General features: G+C 45.2%; 1 protein-coding gene and 1 long non-coding RNA gene across 5 annotated transcripts in view; one reads left to right on the top strand and one right to left on the bottom strand.

Moving 5' to 3' along the window:
• The window catches only part of BANK1 (B cell scaffold protein with ankyrin repeats 1), a 372,972-nt gene that overhangs the window by 91,406 nt on the left and 260,929 nt on the right, over window positions 1-20,637 (bottom strand). The gene's annotated exons all lie outside the window — the stretch shown is intronic.
• Window positions 7,421-15,216, top strand: LOC132248633 (uncharacterized). Its single transcript, XR_009459946.1, has 3 exons — window positions 7,421-8,039; window positions 9,338-9,493; window positions 14,813-15,216. It is a non-coding gene; the product is annotated as an uncharacterized LOC132248633 (long non-coding RNA).

Below are 20,637 nucleotides of genomic sequence, written 5' to 3'. Positions count from 1 at the left end.
CCCTCCCCACCACCGCTGCCACTGCCACCTGCAGGTGGTCACTGTACCCCCACAGCCTCTGGGGTCACATGTCATTTATGAATAGGATTCCTGCCCCTGCCAGCAGGGACTCCCAGCTCCAGCTCTGCAGTTGCAGAGCTTGGGCTGAGAGACCCTTATCTCCTAGCCTGAGGTGCACAGTCACGGGGTTCAGGCTGGGAGACCCTTATCAGAGAATAGTGCAAAACCAGACAGTCACTATTTAAAAACATGAAAAAGCATAATCTATAAAATTAAAAATGTAAACGAGAAGAAAGAGAATGTTGAGCTGTAGAGAAAGGGTGCAAAGAGAAAAAAAGTAAACAGTTTGGATTGATTATAATTATATGTTGTACTGAACTGTACCAAATCATATTACTGTATATGCTTTAAAAATACCAGAAACATGACATATGGAATTCCATCCCTTTTGTAGGAACCATAAAATTACTTTGATAGTCTTGTCAGGACTACTTTCAACATGCAGAACAGCCAACTTGCAAGGCAACTAGTACAACAACTGTTCAATGCCCTCAACAACATGACAGGTCTCCAAATACTGAAAGCTAAACAGTAACCTCTAGCAAAGAAGCAATCTCTTTTTTTTGTTCACTGTGGAGTATTCCAGGATCACTAGCCTTTGATAGAAAATGATTTCATTGTTCCATTGTCACACACATTTGCTGAATTCACGGGTTTGCTTTTGTTTTGCCTATTTGGATTGAATTTCAGCCTTTTTAGTAAAATACATTAAAATATTTCACAAGTGTATTAATAAATCAAATTATTGCTAAAAAAGAAATGCAAGGTAGATTTGCACCTTAGAAATGTCAGGGTTTTCATGAGATCACAGAAAGGAAATATTAGCAAAATGTTTTGTGCGCAAGCTAAGTCATAGCACTCTCTCTCATAGCTTAGCAGAGTTCCAGGGGTTATGATGATTGGTGAGCTTTTGTTTAATGTCCTGCAAAACAGCCTCAGAAGTTTTTACCATATAAAAGATATACTGAATAGTACTTTGTTTAAATAAGAATAGCCAGAGCAGAGTCATGTCATATTTTGTTGGAAGCTGATTCTATTGACATATACTGTATTTACTTGAATGTAAGATCAGATCCCCGAATAATTTGATTCTGTATATGGATAAATTATACATTTATTGCTATTTTCCAGGTATAGAATCTAATTATTGGAGGGTTGCCTTGAATTTGTCTCCCTCCCACTGCTAAAACAGGGAAAATAAATCAGGTAGACCCCTTGCCGTCTCCCCAGCTTCTTCCCCTTGCAGCCCCTTCCTCCCCACCCTTATTGTCAGACACTGTTCTCCTTGAGTGCATGGAAGTGAGGAGCAAATCTGAAAACAATAACCTTGAAATTAAACCCAGCTGCACTAATTTGCATATAGTATTCGTACATTTAGTTTATCCAAAATTGATGCATGTTACTTTTTTTTAAACTAAGCTTTAGCACAGGTACCCTATTAACACACTTTTTTACATCTTCACAGACTTCTTATTTACTTTAGCTTCTTTTCTACCTTGGAGAATTCAGAACAGCAGCAGAGTCTCCCAATGTCTGAAGAAGGGTGTTTGTGCCCAAAAGGTTGCAAACAATCTTTTTTCCAGCTATTTAGTTGGTCTAATATAAGATATCACATCTGCTCAAAGAACCTTGCCTACAGACTTGGAAGCAACACTTTTGCACCTAATTATATATAGTACAAACTGGGCAAGTTTACACATGTGATTAATGGACACAAATTAACTCTGGAGCTTCTTGTTCCTGGGCACACCATTTGAATGTGCACCTGGGAGCGAAAAACAGCAGTGCATATTGCTCTGGATTTTATTCGTGCACAGCATGTGAAGCCTAGTCAGAGCAACCCAGGCTGACAGGGGACCCCCGGACAGAGGACCCCCAGGTCCCTGCCAGCCTAGGCTGCTCTGACTCTGACTGGACTCCACGTGCTGTTAAGTGGCTGGCTGAGGCATGAGGGTGCTTCAGCATGGGGGTGGCCTGCCGGCTAGCCCTGCAAAGAAGCACCTTGTGCCCCAGCCAGATGGGGCAGTATCTACACATGTGCGCTGTGTGTGAAAAAAATCTGCAGCTGGGTAGTACTTATATTTACAACTACTACTCTCTTGCAGGGTTGATTAGTTTCATGTGCCCTAATAGGAGCACAAGTGTCGGTGCTGAGACATTTACTGCTCAGTATAGTCAACTGCGCAGTAAATATCTTGAGTAGATGTGGTCACTATGCATGATATTAGTCCAAAGCCAAAAAGCTCATGATTTACCATATAGCTAATTGAGCTGGGCCTCAGCAGTCAACAGCATTTCAAGCCATATGCAACAGGCTGAGAGAGGGAGCGACAGAAGGATTCTGGGTAAATAGTTTAGAGCCCCATTTGGTGATGTTTCCCAGGCATTTAAGGCTGGTAAAGAAACAGGAATAACTGGAAATAGAAAAGAAATGTGTAATGGCTCACCATGACTTGAAAAAGAGTCAGTGCTGAAGGGGACTGCACTCAGTGGGCACTATCACACATCTTATGCAGATGAGCTGAACTAACCTGTCCTTGTGGTAGGTTCCCATTAATATGGTTGCCCATTATGGGCCATGTAGTTTATAGTCATGCCCACTGTCAACTGCATTTAATCTACTTCATAGTTAGTTTCCATTGCTGAGCACATGTTACTTTTGGCAGTAGTTTAATGATAGCAAATGCATTTAGTGAGGTTTCCTTGTATGTAAATGTAAGATGAGGGGCTTTTCCCTCTATGCTAATTGGGGAAAAAAATCTTGTCTTGTATTTGAATAAATATGATACTTTCTAAATAGTCTGGATTTGACCTGAAAATTGATAGATGTTAAACCAAAATTATCACTGGATGCAAACCTAAATGAAACAGAACCTATGGTAGAATAAAATCACAAAGATGGGCTTTTTTTTGTTTGCTTGCTCTATTTAAATAAACAGAACCAAAGTTTTTTAAGAGCACATTAGGCAAACAAGTTGATCTAGTCAGAGCTGTCAGAACCCGAAGTTGTGAGTTTTTGTTTGTGTGCGCTTCGGCAACGCTAAATTATGTTCTCGCTAAAATTACAGCTTCCTTGCACGGTGGAGTTCTCTGCTGCGGGAGAGAACTCCGGTGCAACGGGGAATTTCCTGCCAGATTTGCAGCTTCTTTGCATGGTGCATTTCTTTTGCATCTCAGAGATGCATGGTGCAAAGGAGTTCCTGCCATTTGTATGGGAGTTCGCGCTACATTATTGGCCAATTCTGAATAAAGGCACACGTGGCGGCTAGCTATTGGCTTGCTAGCCGTACAAAAGGCTTGGGTGGTTTCCGCCCAAGCCGGAGAGAGAGGAAACCTGGAGAGAGAGAAAACTCGCCAGGAGGAGGAGGAGACTTCGCGCTGTGTGAAGATCTCTAAGCGATATGGACCCTTACGGACCCAACGCGCCTCTCTTAAGCAGGCAACAGAGGTCTAAATAGACTTTGGCCTCTCCCCGTCGCCGAGCGCAATCCTAGACGTATCCCTATCCTATAAACCCAAGCCGGATCCTCGGAGCCTTAACAACTCCGTGGTAGAGGGAACCGAACCAAGCCCGTGGAGCTTTAATAACTCCGGGGAAGATTAGTGCCGTACGAACCCAGGGAGATTCAGCCACTCCAGAGGGAACCGAACCCACCCACGGAGCCTTAACAAGTCCGGGGGAACTGAATCCACGGAGCCTCGACAACTCTGGGGAAAAGAGCTGACTTGTCGTAATGCTCCAACGGGGATTCAAGCGGAGCTGTGCCTGGAAAGCTGTCCAGCCTACACCACTACCATCTTTGGTGTAAGTAAACAATCTTTTAATCAACCACTATGCGTCCGTAATCAATTCTAGCTCGCCGCGGTCTTCTCCGGCCCCGCGTGCCCGGGCTGCTGGCCACAGCCCGCGTGCGCAAAGACGGGCCCCGGCTCGCTCCCGGTCGGCCCGCACAAGAGCCAATCCTGCCTTGAGCAGGGAATTGAGCTAGACATCCTTCTGAGGTCCCTTTCAGCCTTACTTTTCTATAATTCTATGAGGGTCAATACTGACCTTTTGAGAAAACCAATGAACACTTGTTTTGAACAGTTGATAGTGATGAAACATGTTGAAAGCATAAGGAATCTGAGCCATTTTATTTATTATAATAAGCAATTTGTTGAGCGCTTACATTTCCTCAGCACTATATTAAACATATAAAGACAGCATGGATTTCTGCCCCAAGAAGCTCATTAAAATATATGAATGCTACTTTCTGAAAAACCCAGTGGTGAATTTGCAGTGTTTTGGACTTGACTATCATATCCAGTTCTCAGCAGAAGGTTGAATTTGGGAATATTGCTAATGTTTTATCCTAGAGATGGCAGGAAGGTGGCTGCCATTAAATCAAGAATGAAGCTAGATGAGTGTCTTAAAAGATATGACAAAGGAAGAAAGACCTTTTAGTATTTGATTAGGTAAAGTCAATGGATCAGGGAAAAAAGCTTCTTTCATTAGATACTCATAATTTGGACGTCATATGCCTGAGTTCTGTCTTACTTATAGCACAACAGATCTGAAGTATGACCTTGGTCTTCTTCAGAAGGTACTGAGATATTTGGTAAGTTTCTTTAAGACTGAAATATAATAAGAGAGAGCTCACCATTCCCACGGAACAGGCTATAGAAGCCAGCTGTTTTGAGAGGGCAGTTCTCTTATGATAGATTGCAAGCAAGTAACATAAGCAAGTCAAATTTTGGATCGTTTTATCAAGTGGTGTATTTCTGTGTGTGCAGATCACAGATACAACTTCATATGTTCACTAGTGAATACAAATGTCACATCATACATGTAAAGTGCCATATGCATAGGTGCAAAATATAAATATATTTCCATATGTAAGGGACATCTTACGTTACTAATAAAAAATTGCCTACATTTGGTGTAGTCTGTTATGGGTGTCTTTCACTGATGTAGAAGGATTCATCAGTGTAGGAACAATCAGAGTTGGTGGCTGGGACAAACCCTGGGGGAGAGCTGGGGAAGAGGGCAGGGGGGTGGGTGAGGAATGTAGATTCCAAGAGTGGGAGGAAGCAGCAGTCCTACTTATGTCAGGAACTCTTAAACAGTCCCAGGCTGAGATGCTGCTGCCTCTGCTGTCTGCTCTGGTCACCCCAGCTGTTGCTTCTAAAGCAATAGCAGCTGGGGACTGTTCTGGAGTTCCCAACACAGGCATGCTGCTGGGGCTCAGACTCTGCAGGGGTGGGGGGTGATTCTGCTGCTCCTCCCAACTTGGCATCTGGGGCACATGCCCATCTTGCTCACCTAGCTTGACCACCATGCATTAGTGGGATGGTGTTGTTATAATGGCTCTTATGCCAATCAACTCTGTGCAGCTGGCAGACAGTGCAAGTTGGGGCTTCCTTGCACCCAAATAGCCTATAGCTGTCACCAGATGGGCAGCCTAGAATCAGAAAAGAGTGCTACAGTGGCTTGGATGAGATTTTTGCCATATGGTTAAAGCTCCAGGGAGGAATCTAGGCTGTAAATTCTAGTATTTACATGCACAAAAAAATCAAACATGGTGTGTACCAATTTCTGCATGCACAAGAGTTGAGGCCTGTAAGCACAGCCACTTATGTCTGTGTGTCTTTCACGTTTTCTGATATACTTAAGATGTCAGAGACATCTTAAACATTTAAGCACAGATCAGATCAGTATACATACTCTCGTATGAGCTAATCTTACTGTTTTGGCACATACTTTATAATTTACCCTTTCAAAAAAATAATCAAGGAGAGCAGTTACGGACAAGCTACTCTAAGCATTCTTCCTTTTTTGTTGCTATTGAGATAGATTGATTTCAGGGTAAATTGGCCTCAAGCCTTTTTTTATAGCAAGCTGGTATCTTTACATTGGTCTTTATGTTACTTTAGTGCTTTTTTTTTATAAAACAAACAACCAAACTAAAACCCCTTGAGTATGTTTTACCCATCTTTGAATATAGCTCCACATTATTATCACCACATGGGATCATGTCATTTTAAATCCTGGCCCCAGCTGAAGCCTTGAGGGAGTCAACCCTCTCCTACCATGAGGGCTCCACATTGGTAGCAGCTATGCTCATTCTACCTGACTTGCCAGGTTGCCCCATGGCTTTAGTATCTTCTTCTTTTTGAGCTTCTTCTGGTTACTAACTCTTGAACTGAGGAATTCTGTAACACTAAACTTCTTTGCATTTGTCTCCAGCTACACGCCTTCCTACCCATTCCCAAAACCTCAAACCTCTTTCCTGGAAGCACCCTCTAATATGGGACTAATGAGGGATATAATCACATATCAAAACTGCCTCTGCCATAGTTATGGAGTGCTGCTGTGGAAATACACTGTGTTTATTTGCACCAACTCTGCCAAGTGCCAATAAACTGTAATGTATCTGATGTTTGGCACAAACCCAGATCACATCCAATACCACTCTAACAGAGACTACATTACATTTTTTGGCTTTCAGTATTTGCAGAAAGGGCGCAAGTGGGCAGGATATTTTTCAATGGTGGCGCTCCCTAGCATGGTCCAAGGCATGAATGGCGTGTGCCCCCGGTGGCTGGGGGGGCACGGCTGCGCTGGCACCAGTGGGAGCCTGGCGGTGGTGAGTGGGGAGCTCCCGCAGACGCCACCAGCACTGTCAGTGGCAGGGGGTGGCAAGTGCTGACCACAGGTTGGCGACCACCCACAGGCGCCTCCAGCAGTGATTATGGACCACCTGCAGACGGTGGAGTGGTGAGTGGTGATCGCCCGCAGATGCCACCAACACTGTCGGCAGCACTTTTTTGCAGGGGGTGCACCACCACGTGCAGGGGGTGCACTTGTACCTGCGTGCACCCCCTACACGTCACCCCGGTCCAAGGCAGTATTCATATGTCTCAAGGCTTGATCTCTCTCTTTCATTTGGTTCCATATAGCCTTATATTTCAGTAATTGCATGCTCTGCTGTGTGATTGCTTTCACTGCACATTGGAATCCACATTTCCACAAATGCAAGCTAACATCTATAAGTGCTTTTCTGCTGCAGTCTTCAGAAGGTCACTAAGTTTGAATTTTCTTTTTATCCTTTAAAATCTGGGCTTATGAACTCATACAAAAGAACTGCTGGTGACATTATGAAGACTGAATCTAGTGTGCCATTTACCTTGACTGTGCTTTTGTCACATAGTATTTTGAAAAGTATGTCTATTGTGCTCCATTGTGTTGTACCTTTTAATAGACTTTGGAGGAGGACCCTCTGCTGGTGCAGTTCTGTTTACATGGCTGGGGCCATAGAGTTTAGGAGCTCCAAGGATACCGATTCCTTTAGAAACAAAACAAGCATGTGACTTTCTTACATTCGGGCTGCATCCCTCTCCTCTGAGAGTTACTGTATGTACAAATGAGATTGGATAGCCCAATGGGCCAAGCTCATTACACTCTGTGAGAATGAAGGGGAAAGTTGAATGGGTTTGTTTTGTGTGGATATAGAACAACTCTGATGATGAAGCTACAGCTAGTTCATGTTTGTAAAGCAAATATTTGCTAAAATTCCCCTGTGCTTCCTCGTTTTGAAATACTAATGTAGTGTATGCATTGTGTGCACTGAAAATGTGATGCGAGTATGTAACAGAAGTGGAGCAACCCTGTGAAGTCCTGCTGGCTGTGACCATGGACTACAAATCCCAGAGGCACCTGGAATCAGGAAGAGGCAGTAAGGAGACACCCTGCAGGGTTCTGCTGCTGAACTGCAAATCCCAGAGCTCTTGTGGGGAGCAGGAAGAGGAAGCAAAGGGAGACCCCAGGCTGGCTACTTGCCAGAGGACCGCTCTGGTATGGTGGCTGGGGAAGACTGGAGGAGAGGGAAGCCTCTTCACAACACAGATGAACCACAGACCAACTGCACATGAAGCCTAACCTAGAGACCTGCACAGAGTGACTTTGGACTAAAGGCTGGTTCTTGGGGACACCTCCAGAGGTGGGGAGGGAGCTGTGTGTGCTGAATATATGTACCCCAGCAGTAGTGACCACTACCTGTTTACTTGCCCTCTTAGTGTATGTTGTTATACTTTGAATGCCTATTTACCTGTATTTGTGCCTTCCCATTGGCCTGCGACTCTAATCTCTAGGACAATCTATATAAAATGAATAAACCCCTTGTTGGCTGTGTGATTGTGTCTGACACTGCAGAGGTTTGCTACACTAACTTCCAATTTACACATCCTATTGAAACTGTCCTGTGTCATTTGAAGACAACAACATTTGAAGACAACAACAACATAAGTCTTAAAAAAAATTATCAAGGCTCACATTTGCAAGAGCCTGGCAGGAAAAATTATGCTGAGGGGAAACCAGCACGGGTTCGTAGCAGGTAGATCATGCCTGACTAATCTTGTCTCTTTTTATGACCAGGTTACAAAACACCTGGACGCAGGAGTAGGGTTTGACGTCATTTACTCAGACTTCAGGAAGGCCATGCGGATAACCTGGAGAGGGTCCAGAGAAGGGCCGCTCATATGGTTAAGGGCTTGCAGGCCAAGCCTGATGAGGAGAGACTGGGGCACCTGGACCTCTTCAGCCTCCGCAAGAGAAGGTTGAGAGGCGACCTTGTGGCTGCCTATAAGTTCATCACGGGGGCACAGAAGGGAATTGGTGAGGTTTTATTCACCAAGGCGCCCCCGGGGGTTACAAGAAATAATGGCTACCGGCTAGCAGAGAGCAGATTTAGACTGGACATTAGGAAGAACTTCTTCACAGTTAGAGTGGCCAAGGTCTGGAATGGGCTCCCAAGGGAGGTGGTGCTCTCCCCTACCCTGGGGGTCTTCAAGAGGAGGTTGGATAGGCATCTAGCTGGGGTCGTCTAAACCCAGCACTCTTTCCTGCCTATGCAGGGGGTCAGACTCGATGATCTATTGAGGTCCCTTCCGACCCTAGCATCTATGAATCTATGAAACGTTGTAATGGGCTCTCATTACACATAGGATTTGTAGTTTAGAAAGGCCATATAACTTATAACCATGTTGGAAGCAATTTTCCAACATAGCTGCAATCTAAAACTGTGATAGAATTATTAGCATCCAAGCCTAATACAGTAAAAATAAATACAACCATATTTCAAATACTGTTTGGTATAACTTCTGTCAGATAAGATACTATGCAAAAATATTTATTAAATATGGTTCTCTAAAAACTTGTTGAACACCCTTTTTGAAGACCCTTGTTACTAGCACAGTTTAGACTTGTGTGTTAAAGAAGGTCTTCAACACTGTCTTCCAGGAAGCAATTTTTCTGACCTGGAGAAGAATAGCAGCAGCTGAGAGAGAAAAGAGAAAGAGTAAAATGCAATGGAAAAGAAAGGATGCTACTAAGCAAAATAAAGGGGGAGAGAAAAATAAAACATTGGACATCAAGTACACAGCCCACTACTGCATGGTACTGGTATTTAATATTAATTTTCTGCAGCAATTAGTTTTGTCATTTTTTTTTCCTGCATAGTCAGAATCTGGCAGAATTTTAGTCAGCTTATGCTTGAGGACAGTGGGCCAAATTTTGTATTTGGTAGATACATCTGCATTGAAATGAAACATGCTAATGAATCTGAGATATGATATGTTAGTGCACTGGTTTCTTCTGTGCCCACCCCCCTATTAGTTTTGCAGTCATCCCTGTCAATAATACAACGCCAATGAGCAGAAGAGCCAAGTCAGCAAAAGCGGATCTATACTACTTAGTGCAATATTCCATTCTTTTACTTTGTTCCTGGACTCTGTTATAGCTCAATAGGATATAGAATGATTCTTGTAACACTTTTTTTTTCTCCTCTCACAATAGGATTTGGTAATGTCATCACTGGGCGTATCTACATGTGCATTTACTGCACAGTGAGTTACTCCTAAGTCAGTCCACACAAACTACACAGTAAGGCATCTACACGTGCCTTACTGTGTAGTAACTACTTAGGAGTAAATCTGCTACCTGAATCATGCAGGTAGCAAATTTACTCCTAAGTTCGTGTAAAGTGCCATTGTTACTGTCCGTTAAGATGCACACCTGTACTGGGCAGTAATTTTCAATTACTGTGTAGTAACCTAAGTTACTGTGTAATAATGGTGCATGTGTAAATGCACCCCCTGGATTCCAACCTCCACTCCTCCCAGTAATATGCACGTAGGATAACACCCTTAGAGCAGATCTTCAGGGCCAACTACAGACATTATACTTTTTCTGGTTTAGGTGGTTGGAAACTGGTCTCTACCAGTAACAGAACAGAAGTTTGGAACACACAGACTGGTTTAAAAATGGCGGATCCCAGTCTAAGATAGACCCGGATCGATGTGGTGTTAGATTAAAATAGATTTCATAGATTTCATAGACATTAGGGCTGGAAGGGACCTCGGAAGATCATCGAGTCCAGCCCCCCGCCCAAAGGGCAGGAAGTCAGCTGGGGTCATAGGATCCCAGCAAGATAAGCATCCAGTTTCATCTTGAAGGTGTTCAATGAAGGTGCTTGAACAACCTCTGGTGGCAGGCTGTTCCAGACCTTGGGGGCTCGGACAGTAAAGAAATTCTTCCTTATGTCCAGCCTGAAACGATCTTGTAGTAGTTTGTGATCATTCGACCTTGTCATCCCTTGGGGCGCTCTGGTGAACAAACGTTCCCCCAGATACTGGTGGTCACCCCTGATAAACTTGTAGGTGGCCATCAGATCACCCCTGAGCCTGCGCTTTTTCAGGCTAAAGAGCCCCAGGGCTCTCAGCCTGTCATCGTAGGGTCTGCTTCCCTGACCTCTGATCATGCACGTGGCTCTTCTCTGGACTTTCTCAAGCTTCTCCACATCCTTTTTGAATTGTGGAGCCCAAAACTGGACGCAGTACTCCAGCTGCGGCCTCACTAAGGCCGAGTACAGGGGGAGAATGACATCCCAGGATTTGCTTGAGAAGCATCTATGGATGCAAGCCAGCGTTTTGGTCGCTTTACTAGCCGCAGCATCGCATTGCAGGCTCATGTTCATCTTGTGGTCAATGATGACCCCCAAGTCTCTTTCTTCCATAGTGCTAGCCAACATAGCACTGCCGAGCCTATAAGGATGCTGCGGGTTTTTTTTCCCAAGGTGGAGAACCTTGCATTTATCGGCGTTGAACACCACCAGATTCTCGTCCGCCCACTTGCTGAGCCTGTCCAGGTCAGCCTGGATCATCCGCCTGTCTTCTGGTGTGGATGCTTTGCCCCAAAGTTTGGTGTCATCGGCGAACTTGGCCAGTCCGCTTCTGACTCCAGTGTCCACATCATTAATGAAGATGTTGAACAGTATGGGTCCAAGGACAGAGCCCTGGGGGACCCCACTGGTCACAGGACACCACGATGAGTGACTTCCATCAATTACTACCCTCTGGGTCCGACCCCGGAGCCAATTTTCCAGCCAGTGGATCGTGGAGGACCCAAGGCGACAATTGGCCAGTTTCTCCAAGAGACGATCATGGGACACCAGATCGAAGGCTTTTTTGAAGTCAAGATATATGACATCAATCTCATCTCCCTTGTCCAGGTGATAGGTCACCTGGTCGTAGAAGGAAATGAGATTGGTCAAGCAAGACCTACCCGCAACAAACCCATGCTGGCTATCCGTTAAGATGTTGGCATCGGCCAGTCCATTAAGGATGGCCTCCTTAATAAACTTTTCTAAGATCTTCCCCGGGATAGAAGTCAGGCTGATGGGCCTATAGTTAGCCGGATCTACTTTCCTCCCTTTCTTGAAGATAGGCACCACATTGGCCTTCTTCCAGTCTTCGGGCACTACACCAGAGCACCAAGAGTTTTCAAAGATCCGCGCTAGAGGCTGGGCTATGATGCTCGCCAGCTCCTTGAGTACCCTGGGGTGAAGATTGTCAGGGCTGGCTGACTTGAAGGTATCCAGCTTCTCAAGATGTTCCTTCACGAAGTCAGCATTAATGGAGGGCAGGGGATCACCCTCACCCGGACTTCCTGGCCCAGTAGCGGGCTTGGGCGTCCCATGGGACTGATGAAAGACCAACGCAAAGTACCTATTTAATAGGCTGGCTTTTTCCTGGGCGTCAGTTGTCAGTTGCCCCATCTGGTTCAGCAGGGGTCCAACATTGCCCCTGCTTTTTTTCCGGCTCCCCACATATCTGAAAAAGGACTTTTTATTGTCCTTGATGCTCAAAGCTAGCTGGAGTTCAGTTGCAGCCTTGGCTTTCCTGGTCTGCTCCCTACAGGACCGGACCAGTGCAGAATAATCCTCCTTGGAGGTGACTCCCATCCTCCATCCTTTGTAGGCCTTTCTTTTTAGCCTCAGGAGGTCTGCTAGGTCCCTGGAGAGCCAGGGGGGCTGCTGTGCCCTCTTGCTGCCTTTCCTCCGAGATGGAATAGACTTAGTTTGTGCATTGAGGATCGCTCCCTTGAGGAGCAACCACTCTTCTTGAACTCCCCTCTCCCTGTGGTCACAGTCCCTTAGGGCCTCACTGACAAGCCTCCTGAGCTTGTCAAAGTCGGCTTTCCTGAAGTCAAGGACTTGCGTGTTGCTGACTGACTTGCCAGCTTTTCGGCGGATGGTGAAGGTGATCAGCTCGTGGTCGCTGTCACCCAGCTTCCCATCGATCACTAGGTCGCCAACTAGGTCATCCCCAGTAGCCAGCACCAGGTCGAGCAGCGCTTTGCCTCTCGTTGGCCCATAGACTTCTTGAGTCAGGTAGAGGTCATCCACACACGAGAGGAAGCTCTGCGACCGCTCAGATTTTGCTGAGCGATCCTCCCACGAGATGTCCGGGTAATTGAAGTCACCCATGACAACCATGGTCCTGGAGCAAGCTGCCTCAGCCAGTTCCTGGGCAAACTCCTGGTCTAGCTCAGGACTTTGGGTGGGAGGTCTGTAATAGACTCCCACCATTGTGTCCCGTGTGCCGTGTTCCCCACGGATTTTAACCCAGAGGGTCTCCAGCCGTCCACCCTGGTCAAATGATCAAAGTTAGACCTGTGAATTGAACTGCAGTACCAGGTCTACTTGTGAATCAAGGGAGGTCACTGTCTGCTGGAATCTCAGGCATCTTTGTCCCCCCCTCACAGGGAGCCATATAGGCTGCAGATTCCTGTCACTAACACTGATGGTGGGGAGGGGGATTTGGCCATGCTTGATTCCCTTACACTACACTGCCTCACAGGAGGCATGGGAGTCCTTGGGTGGGTGTGTGGGAGCCCACTGAAAGACACTCATGGCCTTGTGAGCCAGCACAGCAACAGGGAGCCAGACACAGCCAAGTGCCCCTTCCCTCTCCCTTGTCAGCAGTCAGTGTCAATAATAGGCATCTGCAGCCCATGCAGCTCCCTGGCAGTGCACTGGCTCACAGGGCCATGTGGGTCTCTCAGTGGGCTCCCACACACCCATTCAGGGTATAGGGATACACCCTGCAAATCAGCACAGTGCCAGGAAGTCAGGCTCAGCGTCTGAAGCAGCATGTCTGGATCGAAGTGCTGGCTTCGTTAGGCTTTCTGCTTTGATCCAGTCGAAGCGGCTCCCTTGTAGATCTGGCCATAGAGTATAATGGGGAAACAATGAAATATCAATAACTTGGTTGTTTTTTGTCTGATTTGGATGAAATTTGCAGGGGTTGTAGCCTCTGCTGAGAGCATGAAGCCATGAGCACCCTGCTGCGCCTTAACACACACAGTGTCACCCATGTAATGAGTTTTGCTTGTCTGCAGCTTGAGGTGCAGTTCCCCCCCAAACTGCTGCATTCATCTCCTTGCAACTTGGCAGGCTTTGTGGCCTAAGCAGGGGCCATCACCCCTGCAGTTTTCAGGCCGCTGCGCCTTAACACACACAGGGTCATCTATGTCACAAGTTTTGCCTGTCAGCAGCTTGAGGTGCAGTTTCCCCCAAACCCCTGCACCTTTCAGTTTGAAACTTGGCAGGCTTTGTGGCCTCAGCAGGGGCTGCCACCCCTGCAGTTTTCAACCCCCTGTGTTGTAACACGTACATGTGACATGAGTTTTGCTTTCAGAAATTTGGGGTACAGTTCCCCCCAAACCCTTGCACCGATCTTCTTGAAACTTGGCAGGCTTCAAGCTCTCAGCAGAGGCTACCATCCCTGCAAGTTTCATCCAAATCAGATGAAAAAACAACAAAGTTATAGATATTTCTTTGATTTCTCATTATACCCTATGGCCAGATCTCCGAGGCGGCTCCGAAGCTTCAGAGTTGCTTTGGCCAGATCGAAGCAGAAACCTGGTCCGGAGCTCCAGATCAGATCCCTGGCATCTGAATCGGCCAGATCTGAAGCCGGATTGAATAGCTGCCTAGTCGCACAGGCCTACCTGTCACTGACTTGACAGTGTTCAGCAATCTCTGGCAGCCCAGGGAGGCCGCAGGTCATGCTGGGAGGTGTGGTCAAGCAACCCCAACCTGCTGGTCTTGGTCAACATAGGCAGCCTGTGTGTCCCCTTCCCTCCCCTCTCCCACTGAAGGGTGAACTTTCTTCAGGCCCTTTGAATGTCTGTACCTAACCCAAGTGTTGTTATCAGATGCCCAGTGATTTCAGTGATCCTAGAACCATAATTTATGCCACCCGAGGATCAGCCCCCTTTGTCAAAAAAAAATTACCAAGGTAGGAAGAATTTCCAAAATTCCTGGTCTAAAAGAATATAAACTGAGTCTGTAGAGCCTGGACTGTAAAAATAAGATACTTGACAATACTACTATTGCTGCTAATAACTTTAAATTTGATTCATTTGTTACAGCTGACCAGCTATTAAATACACATGTCCTGGCAGGTAGGAGTCACAATTCAAAAGTGAAGACTAGATTGTATGAACCACTGACCACAGAGCTCTTGTATTGTTTTCCAGTGGATCGCTGAATGCCTTGCCAGCTTTCTTATTTCTCCAACTGCTACTATGTGAATTTCCTTTTGTAAAAATCTAATAAAGTGTATAGACTGACACAATTCCTGTGACAGGCAAGCCTTTGATATTCATGTTTCACTGGACAGTCTTACAGTATGTGAAGCTTATATAGTAGATGTGCTAGGAAATTTGTGGACAGTCAAAACTATTTCAAAAATATATCCTTACTACTGGTAGCCGCAGCAGGCTATTTTAGAACACTGAGGGATATATCTGAGCATATTCAAGCAGGGATGGGGAAATACAGAACAGTATAATCAAGTATGTTTTAGTAAACAGGATGAGGTGGGGAAAGATGACGCAAAGATGATAGAAAAGCAGAACTCTGTTGCTTTTAATACTGATATTTCCATTCTAGCAGAGAATGGCAAAGGGGCTTCTGCCCTAATTGCCCTTCCCCCTCTCCCATTCATCCCCCTCCAGCTGCTGGAGGTGTTGCATTGATGTAAGTGAATAGCAGCTTCAGTTCCTCCAGCAGCAGAGCTCAGAAGCAGAGAACTGGGTCACAAGACATCCAGGGATTCTCCTGAAACAAGCTTCTGCAGAATTGGCTGAAATAGTCTCACAAATCTCAAACATAATAGTAAGAGGCCAGGGTGGCCTGTAATCTGTTACAAAATGACTAGCAGTTTTGCTTAGTTATCAGTCCATTCCTAATTAACCAAAAAAGTGACAGATTAATGTATACAACCTATCAGGGCCTGACTCAAAAGGTCCTGGAGACACTTCAACTGACTGCATTACATTTTAGATCAGCCATTAGCTAAGGATCCCACAGAAAGAATGGTCTAGAACAGAAATGGACAGAGTACGAGGTTTAGTTCAATATATCCAGCTTTCATGCATGGAAAACTGGTCAAGACTGCAGTGCACAAAACCTTGAGCAATTATTTGCTGTTTATATTTTATATTGAGGCTGCTGGTTTTATCACACTAGTGTTTTGTGTATTCTTTAAATGCAGTGCCAAGCATTAGAAAGTGATACAACCACTGAGCCACCACTGAGTAATTAATTGACTAATGGCCTTTACACTTACTGCAGAGGACTTATGCAAACTCTACATATCTTCTATAAATGCTTTATTCATGTTAGATGCTATAACAGCATAAACATATAAAATCTTTTTGGCTCCTCTAGCAAGAAATAAGTCTGGCTCTACTTTAAAAAAATTACACTAATCATCTAATATTTTTGCATAAAAGGAAGGGAGGATCAAAGTAGATGCAAGTTTTCTGGCTCTGTCTCCTGTTTCCTTTGTTTGTCCAAGTCTGGTAACACTCACCATGTGCTGCTAAACAAGGAGTCCCAATGGAGCTGGGCTCATGGACCTGTACACATTTCCTTTTACCTAACACAAAGCAAAAAAGAATCCTGTTCCTCTCAAGTGCAGTTCAGCTGTACCATTTTGGAAACCATGGGACCTCTCTAGCCTGGAGAAAAGAATTCCTTAGAATTCCTAAGAAGAGAATGTTTTCCCTAATGTGCCTACAGAAAGGATGGCTTTTCTGTAATGGATGCTATGCTGCACTGCAGAAAGTGCCTTGTAAAACCCAAACATTTTTCATTTACAGTCATTCATGGCCATTCACTTCATAAACAGTTTTGAATCAATTAAATTTTCCTTGTTATTTTTTTATGAAAGGGCTGCTTTCACACTAGAAACTTGGAAAAACCCATAGATTTTACTCAGAAATGTTACCCATGTAGCAGAATGCCACCTTTGTCTCTCCCCAAAAACTCTGCTCTGTGACAATTTGGTTAATATGGGCTCTTTAGGTAACCCTGAGTGGTAACCTAAGTTGGATACATTCTTGAGGGAGGGGGGAAACCTGCTCCTTCTGCCTACGAGACTGGCATCACATACCTGGGTGAGGGGCTTACACTTCCTATTGTTAAGCAATGCCAACCTGATTGGGGGGGGGGGGGTAGAGACTCTGCCAGTCTGCCCAGCAACAAGTGATGCATTTCAAATTGGTTGGCTGGCAGCCAACAGGTGCTGGCCTCCTTTGGACCAGGTGAATGAGGTCATAAGGGCTATATAAGTTAAGGGCTGCCCAGGAGGACGGTCATCTGCCATGATGAAAACTCAGAGAGAGAAGAGCTGGACCATCTGAAACTTGCTCTCTCTCTAGAAACTCATGATTAAGGAGCTGCCTGCCTCCAGAGGGAATCTCCACCTGCCTCTGGATGATACTTGTAAGTAAGTTACCTGAGATCTAACTAGATATATAGCTTGCAATAACTCAGTGTGTGATCAAAGGCTACCCCAGCCACCCTGTTTGCTCTATGGGATTTCTCTGACACTACTCAACTCTGTACCCTATTCCAACCCTACTCCTTGTAACCAATAAAGTTCTCCTTTGTACCTAGCATGGGAGACTTATTGGGAGTGGGTCTAGAGTATGCCTTGGGGTCCCCTTGGTTTGGCTGACTAAGGGAGACCTACTTGTGCTTCTGACTGAGGGAAGCACCCCAAGTTCTTGAAGTGAGTTGAGTACCCTTGAGGGCTACTAGACCTGTGTTTCCCAGGGGGCCCAGCGCCAGGATCAAGCTTGTCCCTGGGTGGTGGCAGTTCTATCCCCAGGTTAGCAGGTGTGCTCCAGGAAGGGGGTTGACCGGACATGAGGCACCACCAGGGAGGGGACTTGGAGCCTGGAAGGAGGTCAGCTGCAATGAGGTGGGTGGCTCAGCGCAGGAGCACTCCCTACTGGCCTGCCACAACCCACACATCTAACTCCTGACATTTTAAGGACAGAATTGTAAAGCTCAGAAAGACCTAGGAGACTGAAAAAACAATATGCTTCGTTATTCCTATAATAAGTGAAATATATTTTATACTTGAGCTCCACTAATCAAGGAGGTAAAAACTAAGGGACTAGAAAGTAGATGATTATATGGTAGGATTGAGGACATTAATTAATGCATATAATATGCATACTTGAATAGCAAAGCCGTGAAATGGAATGACTCTCTAGATGGGAACCTAAAGCAACCTCAACTGTTGTTTTGCTTTTCCAATCGTTCTGCAAGTTACCCCTGAACTCTGGACAGAACCTTTGGTTACATCCAAGAGCCAGACTTGGCTAACTAATAAGTCAATTAAAGGTTTTTTTTAAAAAATATTAGATGTTGAGACTGCATCTCTGGCTGCATGCAAATAGATATTACAACTGTAAGTCGTACTATAAAAATACAACATATCTAGGGCCTTTAAACCCCTACCTAAAAGACCATTGTAATAGGCTGCCCTGCCCTTCTAAGGAGCAGAGATCTTGGAGCAGGCAGTCTGGTTCTTGCATGAGGTCCAGCTTAGAAATGGTCTGGTTCTAAAGTGTTAAGAGAAGCACTAGAAAGCAGCAGGAGGAGCAGTCACTCCTATGATAGACTTTGAAGCAAGAAAATTAAAGAGAACACGCTTCTGAGAAATATCATTCACAAATAAGCAGATATAAATGTTTTGATATGTTTTTACTAAATTTTATGTTGAAGAAAACCATGTCTCAATAGATACTCTGACAAGTGGTCATTTCTGGGCTAAGGAACAGTCCAGTAGCTATGAGGCAATAACAGTCATCCTTCTGAGATAAAAGACAAATGTCTAGAACTTCAAGTTATGAACTGAAGCCCTCTGAAATCAATGGAAAGACTTCCACATGTTTTGAGTCATGGCCTGTGTTATTGCTGTTTCTTTTTGTAATCCAGCTACTACCCCAGCTTCCTTCTTAAAGCTTCATTAGCATAAATTCACTCCTGCAGTCAAGAAAAGTAAAATGTATGAATCTTCTGTAAAGATTCATACATTTGAGAACATCTTGTCTGCTTGAATTGTTACCCAGCTAGTTCACCATTACTTCAACTCCAAAATATAGTTGACATACAATTCTCCTGTTTTGAAGTATATTTCAAGTACAGTGTAACAACTGCAAAATATTCTAAAATACACCTGCTGATTGCCAAAGGGAGTTCAAGAAAGAAAAGTGCCTTGTGAAAAATTACCCACTTGAAACTGAACTTTTTCAAAGTATGAAGAGGATTTAGGGGACACATCAACATAACTCGCCACTTGCAAAAATGGCTGTAGATCAGCTTAAAAAAATGATTTTCCCTTGGTAGCAGCTAGCTCTTTAACTAAGTGTGTTCCATTTAAATGGGTGGCAAAGCTAAATGACCCAGGATTGCTAGCCTAGTGTCAGGTACAAGAATTTCCTTGTTATCTCCTGTAGGTTTCATATCAATATAGACATAAAAGACAATGGAGAAGGCAATCAAGCTCCACATTCAAAAAGATTTGACACAGATATATGTATGCATGTAAGGTCAGGGACAGATTGAAAGGATGTTCAATGGTGCAGCCTAACCACCCTTTTCCAACCATGCCACTGGAGCAGAAGCCAGGGATTTAAGTCCCAAAGAGTGTGTCTATTTGTGAAATTAATGCACAGCAATACATTACTCTTGGGTGCCACATTTACATGTGAGCCTGGGACCATGACATGTTGAGCCAGGTCAGAGCAACCCCAGCTGGCAGGAGGCCTGGGGGGTAAGCCCACCAGCCCAGGGCTGTTCTGACCTGGCTCTGTGCTGTGGAGGGGCTGGCTGGGGCATAAGGGTGCTCCATAATTGGGCTAGCCAGTAGGCAGCCCCCCAAACTGAAGCACACTCGTGCTGTCAGCATCTGCACATGCATAGTACTTGTATTTACAAGTACTATCCTGAAGGGGAGTTAATTCATTTACTCTGTCCTACTGCTCCATAGTAAATATATTGTGTATATGTGCCCAAAGGCGGCAAACATTTCCCCCTTTCTACGCCTCCGTGCTCAAATGCGTGTCTCCTCCCCTCTTCTTCTCCCTCCATTCCCATTCCCCCACTCCCCTGCTTGCCACAGGGAAGCAGGTGATGGGGAGCTCATGTCCACTCCAGCTGGTCTGCCCAGGGGCTGTGCTTAGCCCAGGTACTAGACTCATTCCCAGGACAGCACCTGGCAGTGGCAGGCAGGAGTAGGTGGGGAATGGGAGGGGAAGGAATGGATGGAGGGAATACTTACCTTCCTTAGGACTTAAGTCCTCAGTTGTTGCTTCTGTAGCACTGTCTATCTGCCCAGCTGGGGGAGAAAGGTGGTGGAGGAGGCTGGGAGCAGGGGGTAAGTCCTTTTATATAAAAGCTCATGTTCTGATGGCTGTTTATTCAATTAATCCCATGGCTGTTAAATGCAAAACACAAACATCCCTAGGGACAAAAGAAGGGTTGAACCCAGGGCTCCCTCCCTCTCATGGTAGTGCCCAGATCATTGAGTCACATCATGGAGATAGGGTTCTTTTGGCTTGCTTTCCCCCAGTCCTGCATATCTTCTTCACACTGGTGCCAGGTGGCCCAGCTTAAACAGGAAGGATAGAGTGCTCTTGGCCCTGCCTTGTCAATGGGTAGATGATTAGAGGACTTCTTTGGGAAGACGATACAACTTAAAACCCTCTCAGGGCAATGGGAAGACTGTGTACCAAGGTCTTTAATTCCTGGGCCATTAGGTTATATAAAGGTGGAAGGTCAGTCTATTCTTGCATCAAACATCCATTTTGCTTGAGTTTTTCCAGCTGCAGTTTTGGGGACTTTCATGCAGTTATATGCATATTCAGATGGAATAGGATCACTGTAGAATATA

Source organism: Alligator mississippiensis, chromosome 2 (genome assembly GCF_030867095.1).
Source record: "Alligator mississippiensis isolate rAllMis1 chromosome 2, rAllMis1, whole genome shotgun sequence".
Classification (NCBI taxonomy): Eukaryota; Metazoa; Chordata; order Crocodylia; family Alligatoridae; genus Alligator; species Alligator mississippiensis.
Note: the sequence above shows the minus strand (reverse complement) of the source record. Positions and strands in the feature narration are given on the sequence as shown.